The following is a 19,620-nucleotide window of genomic DNA, read 5'->3' as shown; positions in this document are numbered from 1 at the left end:
TCAAGAAATTCTAGCACATAGCATGAAAGACATGTACAAGGAACACTGCAGCATGGTTGTAATGGCCGAACTGCAGGGACAACCCACACTTCCCTCAGTAGAAAAATGGATAAATCAACCTTGGATTATTTATGCAACATGATACTATCCTGCAATTACAATAAATGGACCTATATATAGGTAGCAATATAAATACATGCCCAAAATAATGTTGAATGTAAACAAAATAACAAAAGAATGTGGACGATACTTTATGTATTTTAAAATTTAAAAACAAACTGTAGTATAACCACAAATAGATACAACAAACAGACATGAATATGCCTGTTATAACACACACACACACCACACACCCACACCCACACACACACACACACACAGTAAAAATGCCAAGATACTAAAATACACATGGAAAAGTTATGCAGCAATTTTAGGACAATAATTACCTTGGAAAGGAGGGGGAAGAGAAAAGAATAGTACTTTTGCTGTATTTATAATGGGATTCATTTTATTTTACAAGTTTTCTGAACTAATATATACAAAATAACATACATTTTTAGTGGCGGGTTTGCAGATGACTATTATATTATTTTTGTATTATGTTTTGTATTATTTTTATATTAAAATATTTAAAAGAACAATGCAATTGGCATGACCATGGGGGGAATGCTTCATTATTGTTTAATTATTGTAAAAAAATAATATTTTTAAAACATAAAAACTAAAAAGTAAACAAACAAAAAAAAAGCATTAGATTTGGAGGCCAGAGGCTAGAATTCTCATTCTAGCTCTGCGGCTAATTAGTGAAGTTTCATAAACCATTTTGTTATGCTGGCTTTGGTTTTCTTATTCGTAAAGAGGAGTCAGATAAGATGATCCCAAATCCATTCTAGTTTCAACGTGTGTGAATCTAAAATTGTGAGAGGATAGTATTTCTGAATTTGGTTTTTCTGTCTCATTAGATACCATCTTCAAAGCATATAATCACCTGGTCGCAGTACATTTGTTCTCCAATGTAATCATGGACTATTCTGATATGTTTAATATTTGATCATATCACAGCACTATTCACAGTAGCAAGGACATGGAATCAACCTAGGTGCCCATTAATGGTGGATTGGATAAAGAAAATGTGGTACGTATACACCCTGGAATACTATGCAGCCATAAAAAAGAATGAAAGCATGTCCTTTGCAGCAACCTGGATGCAGCTGGAGGCCATTACCCTAAGTGAATTAATGCAGAAACAGAAAACCAAATATCACACGTTCTCACTTGTAAGCGGGAGCTGAATCTTGGGTACACATGGACATAAAAACAGGAATAAGAGACACTAAGGACTCCTAAAGGGTGGGGGGAAGGGCTGAAAACTTCCTATTAGGTACTATGTTCACACCTGGGTGATGGGATCAGTAGAAGCCTAAACCTCAGTATTACATAATATACCTATGTAACAAACCTGCACATGTACCCTCTCAATCTAAAATAAAAATTGAAATTAAAAAATAATTTTAAAAATTGAACACAAAACATCAAGATAGCCACACATTATGTAGTTACATGTATGTCTGTATCTAACACACCCACCCCCATGCCCCTTAGTGATGCCCCAAGAGATATTCAGTAAATAATCATTGAATATGTAATAAAGGTGGCAAGTTAACCTAAAAATGCACCCAATAACCAAGGTTAGAAACAATAGAAAAACAAAGGAAAGTATTACTAACCCCCAGTGACTTCCCTTCCCATATTTACAAACTTATTTCTTCATTCACATGTTCACTGATTATTTAATATGCCTTTTGTGCTGAAAAATCATCTACAAATCAGCCAACCTCTATTTGTCGTATACTAATACAATTTTCATGACAGTAGATGTTACAGTAAATTTTACTTAAAACTTGTTTTATGACAGCAAAAAATTTGACATCTCCCTCCTTTCTGGCAATTTGAAAGACTTCATTCTATCTTCTAAGTGTCTTATTTGCTCCCAGTGAAAATCTAGTTCAACACAAACAGCTAAAACACATTTGTTCACTAACATGCTATTTTCTCCCAAGAATGTCAATGCTTTAAACTAAAAGGGCTTAATTATTCCCATAACCCTGCAGAAACTGAAGCCCAGAAAAGCATGGTATGGGTGAAGTTATACTTTACATAGAGGTTAACACAGAGGAGAAACAACTGAAATCAATTTCCAACACCTGTAGCACAAACTCACTGCTGAAGTCCCAATGTCTGTTTCCACTTTACCCCCACCCTAGGCTGCTACCTATGCTAGGCTACCTGTTTTCTCCTAGAAATACTACCCATGAGTGAAGGTAATAGAGAAGGGAGCCTGGACAACCCACAGCCTTGGGAGCTAGACAGTTGAATGAAAGAAACAACAACAAACAAAAAGAATACAGGATGCCAGTGGATAGGATCATTCTTGGATCTTTTTTGTCCCCTATCCATTGAAATATGTGAATGAGCTGCCTCTATTACCTGCATTACACAGGTAAAGTAAGGAGGATTTAATGTGATAAGTGTCACAGAATATTTAGTATCACACCTAGCAAAGGATGGCAGTCAATACTTGTTAGATGTCATCATCATCTTCCTCATGATCATCTCCTTGTACCACAGGATGTGGCAGTTCAGATATGACTGGAATATCGGTTTATAAACAAGCCACTCAATGCAAACCATTCTCTTTACAAATGACAGCTGCCCCAGGGTTCCAGAGATGACCTGATGCCTTTTGAAATTTAGCAGTATAATTTCTATTGGAGGAAAAGAGGTCATATGGCACATTCTCATTTAGCAGGCAGAAAACAGGCCAGTTAAAGAAAGCAAAGTCTACTGAGCATTTTCTTAACTGGTTAAGGAGGAATGTGCCAGGTAGGACAACTCCTAGTCTTCATGGCTCCCTTTTGTAAAGGTGGCGTGCCAAGATCACCATAGCTGATGGGTAGCTAGCCAGCAATCATAAAAGAGGCTATAGGGGCAACATTATGTCCCATAGCAAGAAGCGCGACTTCTTAAACATAGCTACCCCAGAAAGCAAGCAATCCCTCTGAAAGCAACCACTGTTCTGTATGGCAAGAACGAGACTCTCATTTTATTTAATTTTTCACTGTTCTTAGATTCCCATCCCCCTCTCCCAAGGGTGGGTTTGTGGCCATCCAAGATTATACTATTGCCACAAATGCTCTCAAAAGTGGAACTCTGATTCCCATTGTTCACAGTGGGACTTTACCCTTGGACTACATCTAGTTACTACACCAACATGTAGGGGAAATTTAAAGGGCATCTATAGATCTGAAATAACACACTCTCCTAAGTGAAAATAACAGATGGCCTGGCAGATAATGATCTTTAACTGAAGGGCTAAACAGTAACAAGGCCGGTTCTGGGAGCACTTGGCTATGGCAACGGATGATGCATAGGAATCATGTTTCTTGGAGGTCAAGGCAGACAGCATCTATAGAATAGGGGAAGCTGGAAGAAGAATGCAGCACCGTACTTCCACGGAAGTGGGTTTCACCCATTGTCTTTCTCCTACAGACATGCTGGCCTGTAGAGAGCCTTCGCACAGGTGATGACTTTTGTGACTTAGGGGACCTGGGACATGTAGGAAGAACAGATCATTTTTATGTTAATTCTTGCATAGCCATTGGCCAGATAGCACATTGAAGCAGTCATCTCTTTCCCAAAATGACTGCTGGGAGAGGTAGCATGACCCCTCCAATAGCAAACTTTAAGGATTTACAGCTACTACATAAGGATGAGAGGGTAAAGGGATGGGTGGTAGATGTTAGGAGCCCCTAAGGGAACAGGACACTCTGGGCCTTTCTAAATAATCTCTCTGATTTCCTGTGTACCCTTCAACCACATATAGCTAGATCAGCCTCACAGCTCTGGAATCCCGGAGTTCTGAGGAGGCTTCAAGACACACACAGCCGTAGCTCAGCTTACTAGTGCAACCCAAGATATTAGCAGTTTGACATATTTTTATGTTTCAATGCCCTTTTGCTAAAGAGTTGTTTGTTTTAAAATTTTTTTACACATTTGCAATATGATTTCATGGCAATTTCAAAAGGAGTTCACAAGAGTTATTGTTTTAGCTAAGTTTCCCCTCTAGATTTACAGATCCTTCTGCAAATGTACCTAAATATTCCAGAGAATTCGACGAAAGTTGAAATCTATTGGTTTGCTTGCTAGGGCAACAATGCTCTTTTCAGAAGAGACTTTTGCTTGCTCATTTTCCTATTTAAAATATCGTTTATATTACTGGAGGAAATGAGGCAAAAGATATTCACGTGAAATGTTAATGAAATCAAATGAGTCTCGACATCAAAACATAAACATTACTATAAATATTGCCTGCTACCTGCTAGTACCGAACAGTGTTCAGAGCAGAAAACTCAGTATCTCATCTTGTAAGTAATTTAGGAGTTGGCAAATCATTTTACTCACATTTATAGTATAACTGATAACTTCATTGACATTATAATATGCGAGAAAGGCTGAGTAGGGGATTAGGAAGAAAGAAAAGAGAAAAAAAAAAACAAAGACAAAGTACTTACTTTCAGTGATATTTTAAAAGTAATCCTGAATTTCAAATTAGGCTTTTTTGCTCAAAAAGAAAGACTCATCTACTTCTAATCCCTGGGTCCTCAGGGTATGCTTCATTACTCAACAGGACAAATCTTTGAGAAATCTTCCTTTTATATTTATTTCTTCAAATATCCATGCTTTACTAGAAGTAGTAAAAAACAAAGCTGCCCTTAAAAAAAAAAAAAAGCAAATCTAGGATGTAAGTAACAAAAGAAAAAGAAATCCTCTCCAAGTCTACACTCTAATTCAGAGTGTAACCGTCTCTGCTATCTCCGTTTGAAGGCGTCCTCTTGTATTCCTGGTGACATTTCTCATCACTCAGCCCAGTGCTGTTTTACAGCAACGTGAGGATGTTTGAAGAGAAATGAACTCATTCTCTGAAGTCCCTTGTAGTAAAGGAAAACAGATGGAGGATTTCCTGCTGAGGACTCCCTACCGAGGCACAAATTCGAGGGGGTGTGGAATTGACTTGTTAAGGCGCTCAGTTTTCTAGGCTCAGCAGAATCAGCTCAGCAATGAACCCACACGTGCTGCCTCTGCGCTACAGAGAACTCTGTCATCCTGCGGTAACTCCACCAACAGCAAGTGGAGGAGGCGGCTGAACGTTTTAGGGCCCTGTTTGTCATTATCCCTATTTCAACCACATCTTACCTCAGGACCAGAAAAATGCACGTAAGGACGTTTTGCTAGATGCAGTCTTCTTTTCCATGACTTTCATTCTTTTTTTTTTTAACTGTTATTTGAGGCTCAGGGGTACATGTGCAGATTTGTTATAGAGGTAAATTCATGTCAGTGTTTGGTACACAGATTATTTTGTCACCCCAGGTACTAAGCAAAGTACCTGAGGGTCATTTTTCCTTCCTCTTGTTTCTCCCACCCTCCTCCCCTTTCTTGGCTTTTCCCATTCATTTTCCAGGTTTCTTATCTGATATAAGCAGTTTCCAGCTCCACGCATTTTGTGAGTGCATTCCTAAAGATTAATTTAAAATGTTATCAGCATTTTCTTTCTCCTGCCACCTTTAGTTTAAAAACAAAAACAAAACCAGAAATAGTGAATAGCCCAAAGCTCTCTTTTTAATTTTTATTTTTGAGACAAGATCTCACTCTCTTGCCCAGCCTGGAGTGCAGTGGCATGATCTCAGCTCACTGCAGCCTCAACCTCCTGGGCTCAAGTGATCTTCCCACCTCACCTCAAACTCCCGAGTAGCTGGGACCACAGACACACTCCACCAAACCCAGCTAATTTTTGTAGAGATGAGGCATCACCATGTTGCCGAGGCTGGTCTCGACCTCCTGGGCTCAAGCAATCCTCCCACACTGGCTCTCCAAAGTGCTGGGATTACAGGCATGAGCCACCATGCTCAGCCCCAAAACTCACCTTTAAAAGCACTATTGGGGCCGGGTGCGGTGCTGTAATCCCAGCACTTTGGGAAGCCAACACGGGCGGATCACCTGAGGTCAGAAGTTCGAGATCAAACTGACCAACATGTAGAAACCCTGTCTCCACTAAAACTACAAAATTAGCCGGGCGTGGTGGCGCATGCCTGTAATCCCAGCTACTAGGGAGGCTGAGGCAGGAGAATTGCTCGAACCCGGGAGGTGGAGGTTGCGGTGAGCCGAGATCGCGTCACAGCACTCCAGCCTGGGCGACAAGAGCAAAACTCCATCTCAAAAAAAAAAAAAAAAAAGCACTATTTGGAGTTATTTCCTTTCTTATCACCAAGAGTAAGAATACTCCTGCCCATCAGAGCCCGATTAATCTAACAAAGCAGTAACCATGTATTAATTTCAGTTATCCTAACAGTTCATTCTTAACTCCATAACTATCTTTCATATTACAAACTTGTGTTAAACATCCTTCTAGAAATAAGTACCACACAATCTTTCTTTCCATGTGTCTTGGAGCAAGAATTAATTTTTGTGGAGTAAAAGTTTCCACAAGCGCAGGTGAGTGACAGTGAAAAATTAAGAGAGGTAAAGAGGTTTATTAGGAAGAAGAGTGTAAATTGTGTGTGCAGAGCTATGGCTGATCCATATGAGTGGTGAGGACAAAAAAACTTCTATAGACTCAATAAAAAATTTAAAAGTCATCTAGAAGGATGTTCTACATCAGGGATCCACAAACTATGGCCTATAGGCCAAATTAGGCCCATTGCCTATATTTGTAAATAAAGTTTTACTGGAACACAAAAAAATTGAGAAATTCCTCTGTAAAGGAACAGACAGCAAATATTTTAGGCTTTGCAGACCATGTAGCCTCTGTTGCCATATTGTCTATAGCTGCTTTCCTGCCACAACAGCAGAGCTGCACACTTATGACACAGACCGCTTGGTCTGCAGAGCCCAAAATATTTGCCATCTGTCCCTTTACAGAGAAAGTTTTCAGACTCCTCCTGTGTATGGGAGAGGGTCACCAGATAACTGCCGAAATTTTTGGCCTTTTCTTTCTGAGCTGTGCAGTCAGAGATGTATCACCATAATTATATTCATAGATAATTCCTATCACTCAATGCCCTCCCACTACTCCTGGGGCAAGTGTGACAAGGGGGCTTCCTGGAGGCCTGGGGTGTGGGTAGAACCCCCAAGATCCCAGGGGGGCAAGATGGATCAGATGATGTAACAGTGTTGTAGGATGACACAATCAGAGAAAGAACCCAGACACTGTCAACCAGGGAAGTCAGAGAAGCAGGTCTGAGAGTGAGGACTGGGAAGCACAATGAAGCCATAAGGGGAGGGCAAAATAATAGAGATTAGTTACAAGTGAGTAAATGGAGTATGACATGGGCTGAAGCAAGCTGGTAGGACTAAGACCGTGAGCAAAAATAAGAATGAGGCCACCTTCTTTCTAGTGGCCCCGTGGAAAGCTGACTGTACCCTGCTGTGTTCCCTGGACTGTTCCAGTTTTAAAACTGAAGGCCCTGTATCCAGGAACCTCCCCAGGTCCAAGGAATCCAGATGGTTGGCCATCCTACCTGGTGGCGCCATGCAAGAAGCATGAAAGTCAAGCTTTCCCAGTGCTTAGCATGTTCCATCCCTAGAGAACTTAAACAAGGAGCAGGAAGCTGCTCTTAGAGCTACTGGGGCACTGGGGGCCACTGCAGAAAGACAGAGGTCTCTGCTCTCGGTGAGTAAGTGATCTCACTGTGAGCAGGAAGATCATTCGCTGGGAACAGGAAGAGAACAGCCTCAAAATAACCTGTAAACAAGTGTGAGATCATGTGTATTACTGGAGAGTTTTTGGCCTGGCCTTTTTACCCCAAGGCCAGTCTACATTTTTTTCCAGAATAGCTGACCTGTGTGATTTGATGACTGCCAGTTGCCTTGAACTCTCTGCTTTAATTTTCCCAAACTCCATAGCCACCCCAAATAATGCTTCATTTTTAGGTTCAATTTCTTTCATCTAAATAATGAATGCAAACCTGACTTTCCATGAATGTAGCTATTTTTTTAAAAATGCACCAATCTGTCAGTAACAGCTCATCAAGAAATATTTCTTGAGCTCCTGCTATACGCAGGTGCTGTGCTGAGCTTGGGGTAAAGCACTGAGCCAGGGAGGCAAGGCTTCTGGTCTCATGGACAGGAAAGAGAAACACACAAATGTATGCACAGGCTAACTTTAGATTGTGATAAGTGGGGATTAATAAGCAAAGCGATATGTTGTAGAAAAACTGGGCTGAGGTGAGGATTCTATCTTAGGATTAGACAGAACCTTCCTGAAAAGGTAGCATGTTAGCCACATGCTGGAAGCTGAGAAGGAACCAGTTGAGCAGTGAGCTAGGAAAGCTCAAAATCAAAGATAGAGACAGGATGGAACTTGGTATGTTCCCAAAAGCAGAGAGGACACTGGTGTGGCGTAGTGAGCAAGTAGGGAAGCATGAGAGCTAGGCCAGACACCAGATGGTGTGAGGCTCTTGTCAGGATTGATGAGGAAGTCTGGAATTTTTCCAAGGGCAAGGCAAAACTATGGAAATAATCTAAGCAGGGGAATGTGTGTGAACTGATTTGTGTTTTTCAAAGGATTTCTCCAGATGTGCTGTTGAGAATGGATTGGAGGAAAGAAAGAGTGGGAATGAGTGAGAGTGTTCACTTGTTAATTTCTTGTGTGTGTTCACTTGAGGGAAATCAGAGGGCAGGGACCCTGTCTTCCTGGGTCAGCACTGTATTCTGATCTTCTAGCACACACCTGGTGCTGAGAAGACACACACATGATTCTGCCAGCTGTCTGTTGAGTGCTGTGTACAGAAAGCACTCAGTAGGCTGCAGCAGGGTGGGTCTGTAAGGGAGAAGAGAACCAATTGCTCTGCAAAAAGTTATCACTTGGGTGGATACAGTAGATAGACTTAGTCAGCATTTTTTGCAGCTCCTTCTGGAGTGCTTCCTTCACCATAGAGCCTGGACAACTAACAAGGACATTCCTCAGACTCCCTTGCAGCCAGGGACCTACCTTCCAGTCTTCAAGAATCTCACAGACTTAAAACTTTCTGCTGACTCAAGTGAGGAAGAGTGATAGGACAGGATGCACCCATGTTGATCCCTTTTGCGGGTGTAGATTATCAGGCCGCCATGGCTCTGAAGCCAACAGCTGGGGCCAGCTTTATGGGAGGTGACCAGAGCAGTCACACAGGACTCCATGATTAGAAGGGCCCCAAGCTTGGCTTAATGCTCTGTTGCTGCTGTCTTGGGTCTTAATAATTGTGAACATGGGGGTCTGCATTTTCATTTTGCACTGGCCACATGAATATGTAGCTGGTCCTGCTAACAGTTCTTGTACCAGCTTTTTCATTCTGGAGAGAGTGAAGTAATGTGTTCCCAAAAGCTAGGAGGCATGGCAGTAGCTTCTGGTTCCCTAGATAATGCATCAGATGGTGAGATACAAGAGTCGACAGCTGGGACAGCAGCTTCCTGGTCCTTGTCTTCCTGGTCACGACAGAGGGCATAGTTCCCCAGCAGCCAGCTCTGCTCAGTGGTGTCATTTTAGGAAGCCACTTTTGGAATCTCAGCCTAGATCCTGATCTTCTAGCCTTTCCAGTGATTTTGTGAGCAAAATTCCTTTTCTGTTTAAAATAGAGTGGATGCTGTCATCTTCTACAATACTCATCCCTAATTAAAGACACTCTTGCAGGAACAAACTGGCTTCCTTAAAAAGCTTTTCCACTGCTTTGTCATCAGATTTGGTGTTGAGATGGTAGAATTTAGTAGCACTTTTGAGATTCCATATTCTAGACATGCTCCTCGTTAAGTAAAGAGCCTGAGCTGTTGCTTACCAGGGATGGACTTGGGCATGTTAGCTACAACCTTAAATTGTGAAGATGCTTTTCTAAAAATAGGCATTTTTTTTAGAAAATGGCTATTATTTCCCACTGGTGGACCTAGATGTCTGCAGTCTCCGTTGAATGCCTGTGTGAGAGGTAGAATATGATCAAGCTGTCTGTCCAGGTCTAGGGGTTATCCCTGGCTACTGTAACAGGTTGTCACAAACTGAGTAGCTTCAAACAGTAAGAATTAACTCTCTCACCCTGGAATCCGGGTGTGTCTCTCACCCTGGGATCCGGGTGGGTTCCTCCTGGAGGCTGGAGAGAGAATCTGTTCTGCGCTCCTCTCTTGCTTCTGGCGGTTACCAGCAGGCCTTGGTTTTTCTCACTCAATTCCTGCCTCCTCTGTTTTCACATGGCATTCTCCTGTGTCTCTGTGTGATCCCTCTTCTTATAAGAATACCAGTCATGGCCGGGCGCGGTGGCTCACACCTGTAATCCCAGCACTTTGGGAGGCCAAGGTGGGTGGATCACGAGGTCAGGAGATCGAGACCATCCTGGCTAACACGGTGAAACCCTGTCTCTACTAAAAAAATACAAAAAAATTGGCCGGGTGTGGTGGCAAGTGCCTGTAGTCCCAGCTACTCAGGAGGCTGAGGCAGGAGAATGGCATGACCCAGGAGATGGAGCTTGCAGTGAACCAAGATCATGCCACTGCACTCCAGCCTGGGTGACAGAGCGAGACGCCGTCTCCAAAAAAAAAAAAAAAAAAAAAAGAACACCAGTCATTGAAGTCAGGGCCAACCCTAATTTAATATGATCTCTTTTTAACCAAATTACATCTGCAAGGCTCAATTTCCAAATAAGGTCACATTCTGAAGTCCTGGGTGGACATAAATTTTTCAGAACACTATTCAATCCATGACATCAGGCTATACACTGGAGCCTATTGAATAAAACAAACCCATCCGGTTCACATAGAAATAAAACATCTTGGCCTCATGACTGTCTGTTCCTGGCTGGTTGAACCAACCGGCTACAGATGTGTGAAGTTAGAAAGACTTAGAGATAACCTTAATTTTGTGAAAGAAAGTAAAGCTAGTTGCATTTTATTTTATCTTTAAACATGCCCTACTATTGAGGATACCTCAACATATGTAGTGATGTTTTACTTTCTTCCAATGCTTTTGTTTGCAGGAAATCTTAAAATTACAGGAAGATGTCTGTAATTAAATCAAGTATCTTGATGGGGTGCAGTGGCTCACATCTGTAATCTCAGTACTTTGGGAGTCCAAGGCAGGAGGATCGCGTGAACCCAGGAGTTTGAAACAGGCCCGGGCAACATAGTGAGACCCTGTCTCTACAAAAATCCAAAACCAAAAACCAAAACAAACAACAACAACACATTAACTGAGTATGGTGGTGTGTGCCTGTGGTGCCAGCTATATGAGAGGCTGAAGAAGGATGATCTCTTAAGTCCAGGAGGTCGAGGCTGCAGTGAACTGTGTTCACACCATTGCATTCCAGCCTGAACGACAGGCAAGACCCTGTCGCAAAACAACAAAACTCAAAAAAACGAAGCCATCTAAAAATACAAACCCCTTCATTTGAAATGTTTGCTGCAAAAATACACCCCTCTGGTTTTTTTTTCTGCCTGCAGACATTTCCATAGAACCATCAGCAAAGGACAAGCGTTTATGCAGAGGAGAAAAAGGTCGGTGAAGTTGTTCGAGTGAATGTGGCTTCACTTATCCACAGTGAGGACTTTTTATATTTCACAAATCAAAAAACAACTTAAGCTATTTTAGATAGGTTTTTTTCTAGTTCAATGAGATCTAATTCCTTAAAGCAGAATAAGCAAGGATTTTTTTCCCCCAAAATGAATACCTAAAATGACACTACAAAATATAGCCTTAGCATCCTAAAAGAAAAAAGAGCTATCTTTTTTTATGGGCACAGAAGAGAATATTGCATTATTCAACTAGACAAAAAACCATTCCATCAGAATTCTTTTATCATGTTTCAGTGTACATATCTTGCCATGGGAGAATTACCTTTATTAGGCAGCATTGAAGCTATTTATTTTTTTTATTCCATTAATTAAACTATAACACAATCAGTTGGGTTACCCACAGCCAACCTTTGGAAGATTAATACAGGATATTATTCTTTTGCTCATATTTGGCTTCTGCATGGTAATGAGACAGCAATAAAGTTTATGTTCCCATAACGTGTAAGAAATGTATTTTGCACCAAATAGCTAACATCAAATATAACTACTGGTATAAACAAACCACACAATGCGATCATTCTTGGCATATATTAATGTGTCACTGAAAATATTAATACAATGTCCACTGTAGCTAAAATCTGAATATTTAAGTTATAAGAATGCATAAAGAAAAAAATTACTAAAAATATGTCATATCTGAAAAAAATAACTTAAAAATAGATTTTGGTGGTTGGCTATCAAATTATCTCAGTTTTAATATGCACTTTGAGGAAACCAAAACCTGCTCTGCTCTAACCTGAGTATTTTTTCTCCATATAACTTAAAATCCAAATTTACAATGCAGAAACATTTATTGGCATAATGAGCACTTAAACCTTACGCCGTTTTGCCATTGGGCAATATTTCACATTTATTAATGAGTTATTTCTCATAGGGCTGTTCAACAAAGGTTTCTAATCCATTTGATTTAGGTAGAGAAGTTAAGACAAATATATTTTGAGTTTTTTTTTTTTTTTTTTTTTAAGGCCCACAGAAGGAATCAAAGCCAGTAAGACAGGAAAGAAATTATTGGGCAGGATTTTGCATAAATGTACCTTAATCTAAATATATTTTTCTTCTGTAGCCACATAACTGCAACATTTCATTTCACCACTCAAGGGATGCCAAATACTTTAAATTTGTATGTTTTTATTGTTTAATCATAACAATCATTAACAGAGCACATAATAGTGCACACAGGCTCCTTTGAAAAATGAATCTGCATTTTTTAAAACCATTTTTGCTTCCCCACGAGCACTGAATAAAGTGACAGAATAGACTAATTTTAATAATACTTCTCTCATATGGATGACAGAACTCTGAAGATCTGTGTTGCTACTTTACTTTGCTATAATTGATACAAATATACAACTAGTTTGTCTTCAGATGAAGACAGAGATGAACTAATTTACCAACATGGGAAGTGAACTAGGAACCACAATTTTCTTACACAAACTCAAGTAATTAAGACTGTTTCAAAGTCCATTCTCATCTATAGTTATACCAGAGCCACTGGTATAACTCGACAGATTCGTAAACAATTATTAACCAAAAACAACATCAGCTAGGCGTAGTGGTGTGGCTATAGTCCCAACTACTCGGGAGGCTGAGGGGGGAGAATCCCTTGCACCCAGGAGGTCAAGGCTGCAGTGGGCAGTGATCATGCCACTACACTCCTGCCTGGGCAACAGAGTGAGACATTGTCTCAAACAACAACAAACAAACCATGACATCAACAACAATCTAATAGAATTTTTATTTCCATTTTGATCGATTCCAAACCCATCTCAAACCAAATCCTTTATGACTGTCATGTTGACAGCTAGTGAATTCTTCCTATATTTTTTATATCCCCCAAACATTGACTTCTTATTCCTGGTTCTTTTTACATTTATTCCTGGACTTATCTTTCCTTTCACCATTCTTCCTTTCACTTTCAAGCATTTTCTTTTCCTCTTTTTCAACACTCTTCAATTTCCCTTGAATGTCCATCTGGATTTCTGTTGATTTCAGATCCCCATGAACTTACTTCCTACCCCACCCTCCAGTTTCCATCTGTTCATTTTCCCCCTGGTTTTCTCCAGTGCAGTTAATCCACATAGAGAATTATTGACAGAAGGTAGAAGCCATACAAAGATCATAAAGCTGTAGCTCAATGTAAACACTGCTCAGTAATCTATCTCGCAAACATGTTAATCAAAAAAAAGAGACCACAGTTCAACCGAAAAGTTAATAAACTCAATTAACTATATAAAACAAGATAGTTATCCCAATTTGAAAAAAGGCAACTGGGAACACAGACAAAAGAGTTAGTGTCTTTCCATCTGCGACATTAAATAACGTAAGCACCCGTAATGCTGCCATCGTTTGTTTGTTTTGTTGTTACTCATGGTGTTGATCCATCTCTCTGATCATTAGGGAAAGGAGTGGCAAATAAAGTGAAATTCAAATATACCCAGTTTTGGCTGGCCACGGTAGCTCACGCCTGTAATCCCAACACTTTGGGAGGCTGAGGCATTGGATCACTTGAGGTCAGGAGTTCCAGACCAGCCTGGCCAACGTGGGGAAACCCTGTCTCTACTGAAAATACAAAAAATAGCTGGGTGTGGTGCCACATGCCTGTAATCCCAGCTACTTGGAAGGCTGACACAGGGGAATCACTTGATCCTGGGAGGCGGAGGTTGCAGTGAGCTGATGTTGAGCCATTGCACTCCAGCCTGGGCAACAGAGTGAGACATAGCCTCAAAACAAAACAAAACAAAATAAAGCACAGTTTTGAGAACATGTTGATTCCTCTTGTCTCCCCCATCATTCATTATTTATTATGTTGCCTAGATTCCCATCTACTTTCCAACTGAGGGGACATATTTAGATCTTGGCATGTTTGAACAGACTTATCAAGTATCATTCGGTGACATGACAATAATAGCTGCTTCTTGAAAGTTCAGATATATTACATCGATTGCATTCTCCTCATCCATTAATTTTACCATTCCATAAAAAAGCCATTGAGTTAGTAAAAGATGACTCCTGATCCTCATTTTTCTAATCTTTAGTTGACTTCAAGGTTTCTTTTCCATTGCTATCCATTTAACTTTTACAAAGGACTCAAGCCACACTTTCCGGGCAGTAAATTCCAAGATGTATTTTGTGAATATGTTTTAAAACTGCAAGTACCACATTTAAAAATTTTCCCTCCAGCTCTTATTTACTATCCAACCTCATATATCTTTTCAATCTTAAGAAACCCCCAGTCATTGAATTCTAGTTAATAACATGATCACCAGGCATTCTTGTCTGTTTTTGCTACCGATACATTTTTGGCTGTGAAGTAATCCTAGTTTCTGTCTCTGCCTCAGTGGAAGTTAGCATTTTTCTGAAGATGTGTGATATCCTTCCATTATAAATAATTCCTATGGTTACACAGTTGCTCACACCTAGCATATAAAATAAAATAGCCTTCCTTAGGATGAGAAGTCAAATCTAACAAGTGCAGCCTTCTGGAACCTTCTTGACTACTTCTTCCCTCTTCCTTACTTTGACCTCTGATGCCTGTTGTGTGCTTGTAGACTCTTCCAGATGAACCACTAGACCTACCTTTACCTGGGCAACCCCATCCTACCACCTACTATGTCACAGAGTAATGTAATCAAACCATTAATATTTCATTTTTTTTCTGCTTCACTTCCAAGTTCTATAACTACAAAAGTGACTTAAAGGTGATAACCCAAACAGTATTTTGTTAGTACTGTTCTTCCCCTTTGTAGCACTAAGCAACACTTTCATCCCTTGTGTGAGTACAAGGGTCTGTTAAAAGATTCTGATAGTGTTGTTAAAAATTGTTAGAAGATTTGATTTAGCCAGACATTCACTTCCAAGATGGATAATTTAAGATTTGGTGATGTTCTCAAAAGAAGACATATGTGTGGCCAACAAGCATATGAAAAAATGCTCAAAATCACTAATCATTAGAGAAATGCGAATCAAAACCACAATGAGATACCATCTCACACCAGTCAGAATGGCTGTGATTAGAAAGTCAAAAAGCAACAGATGCTGGTGAGATTGCAGAGAAAAGGAAATGCTTAAACACTGCTGGTGGGAGTGTAAATGAGTTAAGCCGCTGAGGAAAGCAGTTTTCAGATTTCTCAAAGAATTCAAAACAGATCTACCATTTGACCCAGCAACCCCATTACTGGGTATATACTCAACGGAGTATAAATCATTCTACCATAAAGACACATGCACACCTATGTTCATCACAGCACTATTCACAATAGCGAAGACGTGGAATCAATCTAGATGCCCATCAACAGTGAACTGGATAAAGAAACGCAGTACAGGCCGGGCGCGGTGACTCACGCCTGTAATCCCAGCACTTTGGGAGGCCAAGGCAGACAGATCACGAGGTCAGGAGATCGAGACCACCCTGGCTAACACAGTGAAACCCCATCTCTACTAAAAAAACAAAAAATTAGCCGGGCGCAGTGATGAGCACTGGCAATGGTAGACAACTAACTGCCTCTGCCACCCTTGTGTCCTGGAAGTGGTCACACAGAGCATACCACATACACTGCCACCATCTGATATGTGGTGGGATATTGTCAAAACAGCAGCACAAGGTCCCATTCCATCACAAGGTTCCCGATGTTTAGAATTGGTCTCCAACTTCCTATTAACTTCCACTCTTCTTTTAGGCCTCACTGCCTCCCCACTCTCTGGGAAGGCCTTCCCTGCTTCAATCAAGGCCCTCTTTCCACAATGCATAGCCCAAGTACCTTTTCTCCCCAAAGGCTCCACTCAGGGGAAGTTTCCACATACGTGCATGCCTCCTGGATTGATGGTCGCCATGGCTTCCATTCTAGACTGAAAGCCCCCTGAAGGCAGGAACCTGGTCTTTTCATTTGTTTCTTCACTATTACATCTTAGAAGAATGCCTGGAACAAATCTTGCCTGGAACAAGATTTGCTGAGAAATGAATGCAACTATTCTGCTCAGAAGCAATGCAACCTCACAGAGAACCCACTAAGCTCCAAGGGAGACAGCAGAAGTGCAGCCCCTGTAGGCCATGACGATCAGTGAACCAGGAATAAAAAGAATCTCAGTTCTAGATGAGAACAGATACCACTGGTTTCTTGGGCAAGAAGAACTAGAAGCTTATTTATGCCTGGCCCAGCTCACTGCTGTTAGGGGCATTTCAACCTCGCCTATGAGATGGGCTGAATGCGGGACTTTAAAAATCTGCTACCTTTGGTACGTGAATATCTCCCAGTACATCCTGGCCTCCACCTGCCCTTTCCTCTCCTGTACCCACTCCATCTGGCTGAACCTGATGGCTGAGTCTTTATATTTTTGCTGTCTACCAGACTTGAGATTTTTGCAACTTGATGCTTTGTGCTATTCAGGTGTTTCCTGAGTCAGTTTTTCTGGGACGCTTGAGTTTTCTCTTGCTCCTTACGTTTTTGCCTCTATGAGTCACCAGAATTTCAACCTGGACCCAAACCTAGGACTTCATAATTATATTCTAGTTAGTTGGCATGCATCTCTACAGTTATATAACTATTAAATATGCATCATCATCATCATCATCATCTTGCAGTAGAAAGTTTCATCATTTTGAACATTTTCTTTGGTATCTTCACCAAATTCCAAGTAGAAAATTACACAGAATCTAAACAGACAGGAATGTGTTTGAGGGAAACCACCTTGCTTATTCCAGGTAAAACCAGATGAAGAGCCTCCTCAATAAAATGCGGCTTTGCCAACTTTAGAAAACATCCCTCATCGTTTTTCTAAGTATAGACAAAATTTTTAAATCACACTTTACTTTTTCAGAGTAGTTTAAGGTTCAGAGCAAAATTGAGCAGAAAATCCAGAAAGTCACCATCTACTTTTGGTCCCTACATGTGCACAGCCTCCTCTACTGTCAATATCTGAATCATAGTGGTGCATTTATTACAATCAACGAGTCCACATTGGCACATCAATTTCACCCAAAGTCCATAGGGTGCTCTCTTGGCATTGTACATGCTGTAGGTTTTGACAAATGTATGATTACCTGTACTCACCATTATAGTATCATGCAAAGTATTTTCACTGCCCTGAAAATTCTCTGTGCTCCACCTATTCATCCCTCCTTCCTCCCAGCACCTGACAACCACTGATCTTTTTTTTTTTTTTTTTTTTTTTTACTATCTCCCTAGTTGCCTTTTCAAGAATGTCATATAGAGACATATGTCATATATTTGGAATCAAACTGGTGGCTTCTTTCTCTTAGTAGTATGCATTTAAGATTCTTTCCTATCTTTTCAAGGCTTGATAGCTCATTTCTTTTTAGTGCTGAGTGATGGTTCATTGTCTGGATATACCATGGTTTATTTATCCATTCATTTACTGGAGGACAGCATTGTTGCTCCCAAGTTTTGACAATCATAAATAAAACTTCTAGAAACAACTGGGTACAGGTTTTATGTGGACAGAAGTTTTCACCTTCTTTGGTTAAATACCAAGGAGCATGATTGTTGGATCACATGGTGAAAGTATGCTTAGTTTTGTAAGAAGCTGCCAAGCTGCCTTCCAAAGTGGCTATACCATTTTGCATTCTCACCAGCAATGAATGAATCCCCACAATGTGTGGGGATTATGGGAACTACAATTCAAGAAGAGATTTGGGTGGGGACACAGCCGAACATATCACCCATTGTACTGGCTTTGCTTCTTCTTCAAAGATCAGTTGAATATGTTTGTGTTGGTCTATTTTTGGGGGGCAGAGAATTTATTCTTTTGGCTGATCTATTTATCTGTTCATTCACCAATACCATGTTATCCTGATTACTGTTGCTTTAAAGTAAGTCTTGAAGTTGGTGAATGTCAGTCCTTTGACTTTGTTCTTCTTCAATATGGTGTTGGCTGTTCCATATCCTTGTCAGCATTTGGTGTCATCACTGTTCTGGATTTTGTTCATTCTAATAGGTGTGTAGTGGTATCTCATCATTTTAATTTGCATTTCTCTAATGAAATGTAGAACATCTTTTCATACGCTTTTTTGCTATCTGTATATATTCTTTGGGGACATATCTGCTAAGTTCTTTGGCCCACTTTTAAACTGGGTTGTCTTATTATTATTGAGTTTTAAGAGTTCTTTGCATATTTTGTATAATAGTTCTTTTACAGATGTGTCTTTTACAAATATTTTCTCCCACTTATTGGCTTGCCTTCTCATTCTCTTGACATTGTCTTTCAGAGAGCAGAAAGTTTTGATGTAGGCTGGCTTATCAATTATTTCTTTCATGGATTGTGGCTTTTTCATTGTATCTAATAAGTCATTACCATATCTAAGGTCATCTAGGTTTTCGTCTGTGTCATCTTTTGGGAGCTTTATTGTTTTGCATTTATATCCATTTTGAATTAGTTTTTGTGAAGGGTGTGAGTCTGTGTCTGGATTATTTTCTTTTTTTAAATTGTATGTGTTGTCTAGTTGTTCCAGTACCCTATTTTGAAAAGACTATCTTCTGCATTGTATGAGTCTATTTTCATACTGCTAATAAAGACATACTCAAGACTGGGTAATTTAAAAAGGAAAGAGGCTTAATTCATTCACAGTTCCACATGACTAGGGAGACCTCACAATCATGGTGGAAGGTGAATGAGGACTAAAGTCACATGTCACATGGCAGCAGGCAAGAGAGCTTGTGCAGGGGATCTCCCATTTATAAAACCATTGGATCTTATGAGACTTAATCACTGCCCCGAGCACAGTATGGGAAAAACCTGTCCTCATGATTCAATTACCTCCCACCAGGACCGTCCCAAAACACATGGGGATTATGGGAGCTACAATTCAAGATGAGACTTGTATAGGGACACAGCCAAACATATCACCCATTGTATTGCTTTTGCTCCTTCCTCAAAGATCAGTTGAATATGTTTGTGTTGGTCTATTTTTTGGGGGCGAAGGGAATTTATTTTTTTGGCTGAACTATTTATCTATTCATT

The sequence above is a fragment of the Macaca fascicularis genome, chromosome 9, assembly GCF_037993035.2.
Source record: "Macaca fascicularis isolate 582-1 chromosome 9, T2T-MFA8v1.1".
NCBI lineage: Eukaryota > Metazoa > Chordata > Mammalia > Primates > Cercopithecidae > Macaca > Macaca fascicularis.
The sequence above is the reverse complement of the archived record's forward strand: the minus strand, read 5'-3'. Positions refer to the sequence as shown.